Genomic DNA, 11,173 nt, shown 5'->3' with positions numbered 1-11,173 from the left:
GATTCTGAACCTGAGAGGACCTTCCTTAGATTAAAGAGGAAAGCAAGAGGAAAGAGAACTGTTGGTGCCGAAGAAGAGGAAGAGTACTTTGAACCAGACATGGATGAGAATATGGAGAAGCATCATGAAGAAGAGGCTCACAACCATGGCAGAGAAGGTCCAGCAAATCATGCTGGGCAAGAGAGAAGAGTTCTGGGCTCTTATATCAATCCAAACCCAGAAAACTGTGGAAGTAGCATTCAAAAGCCAATCATACATGCCAATAACTTCGAACTAAAGCCACAGCTCATCACCCTTGTTCAGAACAACTGTTCATTCGGAGGAAGTGTCCAAGAAGACCCCAATCAACATCTAACCACACTCCTGAGGATATGTGATACTGTGAAGTCTAATGGTGTTCATCCCGACACCTATAGACTGCTTTTGTTTCCCTTCTCACTCAAGGACAAAGCATCCAAATGGCTGGAATCCTTCCCGAAGGAGAGTTTAACAACCTAGGAAGATGTGGTGAACAAATTCTTGGCGAGATTCTATCCTCCTCAACGGATCAACAGGTTGAGAGCCGAGGTACAGACCTTCAGGCAACAAGATGGTGAGACTCTATATGAAGCATGGGAGAGGTTTAAGGACTTGACAAGAAGGTGCCCACCAGATATATTCAATGAATGGGTGCAGTTACACATCTTCTATGAGGGTCTTTCTTACGAATCAAAGAAGGCAGTAGACCACTCATCTGGGGAATCTCTGAACAAGAAGAAGACCATTGAAGAAGGCATAGATGTCATTAAGACTGTAGCCGAGAATGACTACTTCTATGCTTCTGAAAGAGGCAACACTAGAGGAGTAACAGAGCTAAATAATGTGGATGTACTGCTGGCCCAGAACAAGCTGATTACCAAGCAGCTGGCTGACCTTACCAAGAAGATGGAGAGGAACCAAGTAGCAGCAATTACCACCTCATCAGCAACTCAAGAAGGAGTAAATACAGAGGTAGAGGGTGATCAGGAACAAATTAACTACATTGGAAACTCACCTAGGCAGATCCATGATCCATATTCCAAAACTTATAATCCTGGTTGGAGGAACCACCCAAACTTTGGGTGGGGAAATCAACAAGATCAAGGCCAAGATTAGAGACGTCACAACCCTTACAACAATGCAGCTCACCAACATTCCACACAGAGATCATATCAGCACCCACCTAACAACACACCTCAACATCCATACCAGAGCCAAAATGGCCCTTCTCATCACTCCAACTCCAACTCATCAACATCTGAGGATAGACTCTCAAGGATTGAGACCTTACTTGAAGGCATATGTAAGGAACTCCAAGAGAATAAGGTGTTCAAGGAGGAGGTGCGAGCTAATCTCAAAAACCAGGGAGACACCATTTAGAGGCTAGAATTTCAAGTGGGATACCTTTCTGAGAAGATTCCCAAACCCACTGACAGCTTCCCAAGTGACACAGAGAAAAACCCGAGAGGTGAAGCAAAGAAAGTAAGATGGGAAGACTGCAAGATGGTCACCACAAGTGATAAGGGGACTGAGGAAGAGCCGAACAAACCATTAGAACAACCTGGAGGTACCTCAGCAAAGAAACAAGAAGAGGGTCACCAAGAAACCAAAATTACACAGAAGGAGATGCTGAAACTCTATGCACCTTTTCCCCAAAAACTCAAGGGTGGTGTAGAAAAGAGAATATACTCAAAATTCCTAGGTATGTTTGCATCTCTCCATGTGAACATACCATTCATGAAGGCTCTCCAATAAATGCCCTCATACATTAAGTATATGAAAGAGCTGCTGACTAGGAAAGGCTCACTCAAAGGAGGGCAAACAATAGTGATGAATAAGGAGTGCAGTGCTCTCATTCAACTAGAGTTGCCTACAAAAAGGAAGGACCGAGGGAGTTTTCATATCCCCTGTGCCATAGGAGAAACAATGTTTGACAAAGGACTCTGTGACATGGGAGCAAGCATCAACTTAATGCCTTTATCCCTTATGAAGAAGCTGCAAATCAATGAGCTAATGTCCATAGACGTAGTCATCAGGCTGGCTGACAAAACTCAAAAACAAGCAGTAGGAGTGGTTGAAAACACGTTGGTAAAGGTTGGGAACTACTTCTTTCCTACAGACTTTGTCATATTGGAAATGGAAGAGAGTCACCTTCACCCAATCATATTGGGAAGACCATTCCTAGCTATAGCCAGAGCGCTCATAGATGTAGAGCGGGGAGAGCTAATACTGAGGATACATGACGAACAACTCGCATTCAATATCTTCAAACCCTCACAAGAAGTAGATCAGAAAAGCAAGGAACCAAGGGGAGAGCACGACAAAGCACTGGTGGAAGAAACAAGCACTGAAGCACAAGCTGTACACCTGGGAATCCCTTTGGTTGATGAACAAGACAGTCAGCAGTTGTCACAGCAAAAGGAAAACCAGGAGGAACCTAAACCACCAGAGTCATATGAGACCAGTAACAAAAATTCCTTGGAAAAAGAGGCCACAAAGAGTAGGACAACATCAAAAGAAACAAAGAAGAAGGCACCAAGGAGATGGAGGAACAAGAAGATCCCTATAGAGAATTTCTCTCAAGGGGATAAAGTGATCTCAGCTTATTTCCTAGATATCCCACCTCATCTTCCCACCATCCCATCTTAGCTACCTAAAGTTTTCACCATCAACAGGATTCTCTCCTTAGAACATGTGGAGATCCTTGATGAAGCCAATGGAGATAGATTTACTGCGAGGGGAGACGATTTGAAGCATTACCGACCACCCTGACAAAGTCAGAACGTCAAGCTAGTGACGCTAAAGAAGTGCTTCATGGGAGGCAACCCATGTTTTATATGCTTTTAGAGTAGTTAATAATACAAGGTTCATGAATTCCAAATCAACTTTGACATATACTTAAATGAATCCTTTTATGCAACCTATAGTGAAGAACAAGTTTGGTGTTCAAGGCACACTAAGGGAACATGAATGCAATATATATCATGTCACTCTTAGAACCTTGAACAATTCTTCTTACACCATATGGCCACAAACTAAGTTTGGTGTCACCAATGTTGCATACATGGACAATTAAATAGTCAGTTGGTTTGCAGTCATGAATAGCACTTAATTAGTTAGAAACAAAAACTTTAAAAAGTAGTTACCCCATTTTGTTTTAAATTTTGCCGCCACTATCCACAAATTTATTAATCACATTCCTTTTATTTTGTAGGAAAATTGATGGGACAATTGAAAGAGGAAGGGTTCGGCCACTTCAAAAGGAGAGGATTATACACGTGTTTTCAAGGGGAATGCATTGGAAAATATTGCCATGCAACATTGGAAGAATGACACGCTTGGAAACTGAACCAACCCCCTTCATAAAGTTAATGATCCTTGTGCTTATCCCATACTAAACCCCATCCGTTCATCATACACCCACTCCATCAATCCACACCTTTTATTCACTCACCACTTCCCTATATAAGTGGTTCTTATTCCATACTCCCTTTCACATTCCAAATTTCATCCTTTACACTTCCCACTCTCGGCACCCAACTCCCTTTTTACCCATCAAAGACACACTCCCCACCTTCACATATCAACGCCTACTCATGGCGTTATCAAGCTCCAAGAGGCAAAAGAGGAAGGAACCGGTGGAAAGCATCCCTTTCGATGAAGGGAAATTCAAAGCTGCATTCCATGAACTCGAATTCAAACGGATAAAGCTCAAAAAGATATTGCCTAAGTTAACATTCCAGTTCAACGAAGATGAGTGCCCACAGATTCGAGAGAAGATTGAACAAAGGGGCTGGCAAAGGCTCACGAACCCAGAAGCAAGGATAAATGCAAACCTCATCAAAGAGTTCTATGCAAATGTGGTCAGAGAGGATAAAATCAAGGCCCCCACCTTCAAAAGTTATGTGAGAGGAGCAGAGGTGGACTTCAGCTCCAATGCCATAACAAGGACTCTTCAGCTAAAATCGCCACATTTTGATGAGCCCAGTTATCATGTAAGAATAAGTAATGGCCCCGACAATGATGAACTTAAAGAAATTGTGAATGATATGTGTGTTATAGGATCTGACTGGGAAAGGTATTCGGATAGGAGACCTCGGTTCATCAGGAGAGGAGACCTCATCCCGGAAGCCAAGGGATGGTTTGAGCTCATGAGGAGATCTATCCTCCCAGCCGCGAACAATTCTGAGGTTAACACTACTCGAGCTACTATGGTACATTGCTTAATAAAGGGTGGAGGCATCAATGTGCACGAGATTATAGCTGAGGGGATTCAAGAGTCAGCCGAGAAGAATGTTCCAGGTGCTAGACTTTGGTACCCCAGCACCATCCTTAGACTGTGTACAAAAGCCAAGGTAGTCTTCAAGGACAGCAATCCAAGTTGGGTAAACCCTGGAAGGTCAGTCACGCTACGCGTATAACTTATGTGGCACCCGCCCAACAACAAAGAAGGCCTCAAATAGGGAAAAGAACATCACAAGAGGGACCTCCCCGAGAAGAATCTCATCAAGAAGAATACCAGCAAGAAGAGTACTATGATCCAACCAACATAAACTTGAATCACATTCACGGAGCCATTGAGGAGCTAGCAAGGAGTTATATGGAGGGACAAGAACAACAACTGCACATTCAAGCCCAAAGGATGGATCGTCAAGAAGAACTGCTCTCTAATTGGATGGGTCAGCAGAGGGAGTGGCAGAAGCAACAAATAGAGCAGCAACAGGAACAATACTCCTAGCTCACTCAAGCCATCAATCAAGTGACTGAAAGACAAGAGCGTCAAGACAAACGCCTTCAAGAACTCAACCAATGTCAGCTAGCTCGAACAAAAGCATTCAATGAGTTCAGCATGCTCAATGAGGGACGACAACTACATAGGGAAGAGTTCAACATAAACACTCAAGCCAAGTTGAACTATATGTCTGGGCATATGCATATTTTGCACTCTACAATCCCAAGGTATGATACAGTCCAAAAATATCTAACAGAACAAGAGGAAAGGAAGGTGAAACAGCAGAAGGAAACATTGAAAAAGAAGATGGAAGATGCTGGCTTCTGGAAAAAGTTGATTGGAAAAAGCAAGGGAAGTGGGGGTTCAAGCACTCAAGAAAGACACAAAGAAGAAAACAAGAGGGAGAGCATGAGCACTCCCATGAGTAAAAGGTGGTGGAGTTCCCTCTTTGTTCCATCTTTTTCAAGTTTTAAATAAGGAAAATCATGTATGAAATAGAACATGCTTCCATGGTAATTTTGGATTTTAAATTCTGCCTTTAAGTTTTTACTGCTTAGGTCTATGCTAGCTGTGCCAAATGATCTGCTGCATTTTCACCTTGCTTACTTGTATGGTTGTCTTTTGAAGTCAAATAAAAAGAGATGTTATGAAAGACTAGAGTGATGTTCAATTTGTGGATTAAAATTCTTAAGCTTGTGGTGTAGTAATTACCTAGCTAAGTTGGTTCACCAACAAGGTAGGGAGGAAACTATCTGTCCTAAATCATATGCTTGAAGCACACCCCATGAGACTAGCTACATAATAAGATCCTAATAAGAAAAGGGGAAAGAAAAATGAAAGTTGATAAATAAAGAAAAAGAGTAAGAAATAAGGCTAGGCACCAAGGGTTGAATCTTAAGGCATGTGTCTGTGGTGCTCCTGTGCAAAGGATATACTTGGATGAATAAGCTCTCAGGGGTGCCTTATCACTTGGTAACTTGGGTTAACTAACCCGGGATTATCAACTGAAAGTCCACTATCAAGAGTAACCTTTGCTACAGAACACTTAGTAACCCAAAGAGGTGTTGGACACCAAGGTCTCAAGAAGAAAAATAACAAACCATGTGCCTGTGGTGTGAATGTATGGGGAAAAGAGACTTGAGGGAGTAAGTCCTTAGGGGTGTCTTAACACCTAGCACCTTGGACCAACTGGTTCGGGAGTGCTGGCTGAAAGCTTATCTTAAAGAGTCGCCCCCTTACAAAGCACCTAGTCTAAAGAACACAATCAAACCCTTAAAATACAAAGGGATCAATGAATAAAAGTCTCATAGGGTGCAATCAAGTGATTATTCCAGGGCATGGTAAAGGTCTGAAAGCCAATGAAGGAATGAACCTAAGTTGCTATGCATAAAACCCCATAAAACCAAGGACATGACTTCCACAATAATGACTCATTTCTCTTGTCATTTCATTCATCATTCTCATGTTTCAGTACTTGCTTAGGGACAAGTGAAAGAACTGAAGATTGATGGTTTGGAAGTTATAGTAAACTCTCGTTGCAAGTATAGTTACTAAATCAAGCAATCAACCTTTCTTACAAACATTTTGGTTGTCACAAGTAACAAACCTCTTTAAAATTGATAACCGAGTATTTAAACCTCGGGTCGTCTTCTCAAGGAACTGTAGGGAAGTATGTTCTTATTATTGGTTATGAAGATTGTAAATTGGGGTTTTGAAGATGAGGAACAAGTAAATTAAATTGCAATTAAAATAAGTAAAAGACTATAAAATAAATAAATAACTGTAAAACAAACTTTTGGCAAGGTATGAGAAATTAGAAATACTATCCTAGTTATCCTTGTCAATGATGATGAAAATTGAATCTTAATTCCACTTAGTTATCCTTTACTAGAGCAAGGGAAGGTCAAGTGACTAATTGATTTGATCTTCAAATCCTAGTTAATTCCTAGAAAAAGATTGGGATTATTGAAGTTCAATTCAATTAGCAAAGATAACAATTATTGATCATGTTGAGTTTGATAACTCCTGGGTTACTGACTTCTTAATCAAGACCAAAAGGGGAAAAAAAAAAGTAAATCTACTGGAATAAAAATGTCTTCAGATTGGAAGCAACAGTAACATAAATAAAAGAGAGCAATAATAAACTGAAATACCTCAAATAACATTAATTCAAAGAATAATCTGTAACATAGAAGAATTCATAAACTAAATTGAGAAGATAAATAAAAAAGAATGTTGAACCTGATAAAAAGAGATAATCCTGAAAGCAAAAGAAATCCTAATTCTAAATCCTAAAAGAGAGAGGAGAGAACCTCTCCCTCAAAACTACATCTAATTCATCCATAGTAACTAATTGGAGACCCTCCTTTGAATGGATGCTTTCCCCCCACTTCATAACCTCTGATCTGTGCCTTCTGGACTTGGATTTGGGCCAAAAAGGGCTTTGGAAATCGCTGGAAGCGTTTTCTGTACTTTCTGGTGCGTTGCCTCTGTCACGCGTCCGCGTGGGTCATGCGGTCGCGTCATTTGGAGTTCCCCTTGTCACGCGGTTGCTTCTATCATGCGTCTGCGTGATATGTGTTTCGCTCAAGGCGTGCGATCACGTCAATCCCGCGGTCGCGTCACTACCATTTTGCGCTGGCATGCGGTCGCGTCGTCCATGCGATCGCGTCACTGCCAGTTTCTTCAAAAACTCCATTTTGTGCTTTCCTTGCATTTTTGTATGTTCCCTTTCCATCCTTTAAGTCATTCCTGCCTTAGAAGATCTGAAACTACTCAACACACGAATCACGGCATCGAATGGAAGTAAAGGGTAATTAAAATAATTACTTTTAAAGCATAAGAAACATGTTTTTCACATTCATCACAAAATAAGGAAGGGAAAGTAAAACCATGCAATTAACATGAATAAGTGAGTGAAGGATTGAATAAATCACTTAAATTAGGCACAAAATATATCATAAAACATGGGTTTATCAACCTCCCCACACTTAAACAATAGCATGTCTTCATGCTAAATCCAAGATAAAGAGTAAGGTAAGGTTGAAGTGGTGGAATCTCATGCAATGCAATCTATTCTAAATGCAACTACCTAAATGAATTATGCAATTCTAATTTTTATTCACTTGTATATACAACTTACATGTAGTTAAATTAATTCACATTCTCAAGGAATCATATATGCATAGCCAAACCTTAGATAATGATAAAGCACTTTTATAATTGAGATGGGAAAGAAAAATATTTTACAAACTTGCAAGACAATTATCAATTTAAGCAGAGATATATGTTGATGAGCTATTGAACCCTCACTGGATTTTGTGTTTACTCTCTAGTCACTCAGTGTTTATTGGGTTAATAACTCTATTCTTCTTTTTATCCTTATTGTCTATAATTTTGTTCTTCATCTAACTAATCAACAATTATAGAATATAGGCATACAAAAATCATGAGGTCTTTAATTAAGGTTGTAATGGAGCCAAGGTAAAGATAAGGGTATATGTATAAGGCTAAGTGAGCTAATTAAGTGAATCTTTGATTAGTCTAAGATTTCACCTAACATACATATTTTGTAAAGCAAAGCTTCTTTACCTATTTTTCCATATTCTTCCCACTTTTTGATGTTACATGCTCATATTTTAATTTTGTCCCATGTGCATTGCTTTATTTTGTATTTGGGGAATTCTTTTGTATCCCCTTTACTCAAATACTAAAAAATAAATAATTTTTTTTAAACGCACATAGTAATTAAATTATTTTGATTCCACATGAACATGCTTCCCAAAATTTTTATTTTGAAATATTTTATTCTTTTGAACTTTCTAACCTTTGTTTTTATCATCCATGTTCCCAATAGGTTTCCCACACTTAAACAATACACACTTTCTATCTTAAGCTAACCAAGGATTCAACTTGGGATTTTTATTTTACTTTTCTGCTTAAGGCTAGTAATGTGGTTATAAAACAAGAGGGGATTTAAAGGCTCATGGGGGCTAACAAGGGTGATGTAAAAGGTAGGCTAATTTGGGAATAGTGAGTTAGAATCAAACAATGGCCTCAATCACTTTCTTGGTATGTATCTATATTTTATAATCGGACATATAGATTAAAACAAAGTAAAGAACACTAGAATAAATAAGAAGGGTGGAACACACAGGATAAAATATTATGGTTTAAATGTAACCATGCAATTAAGCTCAAAACTCACAGGCTGTGTGTTCTCTAACTCAAAAATCATATATCAGTTATATATGTCATGCAAGTAAAAATTAAGAGTTCCCATTATTCTCAATGTAAATCTTAAGGTGGCTTTAAAGTTCTAGTGTTTCTCCTTGATAAAATGTTGTTAACTAACTAACATGTAATGCTATATATACAAGGTGTGGGTTGTTTTTATTCTGTTAAAGTCTCTAGTTTACTTCCTTTTTATATTTTTAATTTAAACTAAGTTATCTTATGCTAAAAAGGGTAAACTATACTAATTAATCCACATTTTCTATAACTAATAAGTTATAATTGCAACTAAACTAAATGGCTAAAATATGAACTAAAGTGCAACATGCAGAAATATAGTAAAAATACATGAAAATAGCAATGTATAAGTACTGAGAAAATAAAAATAAAAATAAAGAAAAAAATACAGAAAAGTAATAAAGTAAAAAGAGTCTGTAGTGGTTCACCAAAAAATATACGCCAGAGATGGCGACCTCCCCACACTTAATATGAAGCATCGTCCTTGATGCTCACTCAAGCAAGGTGTGAAGCGGTGTCATCACTGGAAGGATGGGTAGCTGGAGTCTCTGTGGTGGTGGTTTGAGGATCTGCCTGCTGCAGAGGAGGTGCTGACTGAATAGGAACCTCGGGGTCCGCAGCCTGAATCTGAGGCGGGGCCTCCTGATGTGATGCAGCCTGCTCTGTGCCTGCCTGCGCAGCCTCTCTCTGTGGATGGGTCTCCGCCTCGTGATCATCCGCCTCCTCCTCAGATGGCTCTGATGGGGTGTCAGGCTTGGAGGGGATGTCGCTGCCAGAACGGAACATCAGTTTCAGGTGCTCATAGCGTCACTTGCTGCGACGCTCAGATCTCTCATATCGCCGCCGGTTGCGATGCTCCATCTGGTCTAGCTGTTTAAACAGGCGGTGCACTAAGTGATAAACTGGCTCTGAGGCAGGTGGAAGAGCAGTGGTGGTAGCAGGGGTAGCTATAGAGGAAGAGGGGCCGGCAGATGGTGTGGCTGTCTCATCAGTAGGAGTGAGGAATGGAGGTCTGTAGGCCACAAAGCTAGAAAGTTCCTGCTGTGAGGGATAATTTTCTTGCATTCTGCAGCAGGTGACTTCTCATCAGCATCCTCCCAAGGCACGTCAGCTTGACGGCCAAGCTGTGTAATCAGATATGGAAAGGGAAGAGTGCCTCGGACGTGGACCCTGGCCATGTAGTACCGAATGAAGCGTGGCAGGTACAGGTCCTTACCCTCTATCACACACCATAGGAGGGTGATCATAGCGGCAGGTAGCTCCGTCTCGTGAGTACTCCACATAATAAAGTTGCTTAGGATCTGATGCCATAGCCGAGCCTCATCATTCAAGTATGCCCACTTGATTCCCTTAGGCATGGTGGTGTTCTGGCCAATGACCCATGGAACAGTCAAGTCAAGGGCTATCCTTGCCTTGACGGCATCCCAGTCAAACTTTATGAAGCGCATGTCCTCCTCAGCCTTTTGATAACCATCTGGCTGATCGGATTTAGACAGGAGCTTCAGGATATCCTCTATGGCCTCTTCAGTGACCAGTATCTGCTTCTCTCTTAGGTTTACTGCATCTAGGGAAGTTTTGAAGTAATTGCAGTAAAATTCCCTTACCCAAGATGCATTGACCTCAGTCAGGTTTCTCTCCAGGAAGAACCAGCCTCTTTGTTTGATCTGATCAGAGGTGTATTGCTGGAGTTCTTCTGGGATCTTCAGAGTCCTCTCCAGGTACAGATTCCTGGAGTTTGCAAACACCGGATACTTCAGCTCGCAGTATCGGTTTGCAAACTTAATGGGATCAATAGCAGGGAGTAGCTGGTCAGCCTTCTCCTGCGGGGTAAAGTGTTTCTCCCGCCAGGAGTCATCATGCATGAGGTCCAGGATGGACATGGAGGATTCTCCTCTTTTTCATTTGCCAGTTGTTGCCTTTCCCTTTCCTTTTCTTTGGGTGTCAGACATCCTGAAAAATAGAAAACCAGGATATAATAAAAATAGAAAAAACAAGTATGCAAATCACAAAATAAGCATATAGTGGCAAAGGAGCAATGGAGTAATGAAAATGAGTTAAGTAAATGTGCATTAAGGATTGAATAGGAGTTAAAAGTCCGAGAAGAAAAATTAACAATCCAAAATGTATTAGAAATCATGTTAATTAGGAAAAATGATCATCATGCCTTGGTTA

The 11,173-nt window shown here is 40.5% G+C and overlaps 1 non-coding gene across 1 annotated transcript; it reads right to left on the bottom strand.

Annotated features, from left to right (window-relative positions):
- Nucleotides 1-552: 552 nt before the first annotated feature.
- On the bottom strand, nucleotides 553-659 carry LOC148571747 (small nucleolar RNA R71). The gene has a single exon (XR_015908403.1). It is a non-coding gene; the product is annotated as a small nucleolar RNA R71 (small nucleolar RNA).
- Between the last annotated feature and the right edge of the window lie 10,514 nt (nucleotides 660-11,173).

This window comes from Arachis ipaensis, chromosome B3 (genome assembly GCF_059453495.1).
Source record: "Arachis ipaensis isolate K30076 ecotype BB chromosome B3, ASM5945349v1, whole genome shotgun sequence".
In the NCBI taxonomy this organism is placed as follows: Eukaryota; Viridiplantae; Streptophyta; class Magnoliopsida; order Fabales; family Fabaceae; genus Arachis; species Arachis ipaensis.
This window is presented reverse-complemented; position numbering and strand designations above follow the sequence as displayed.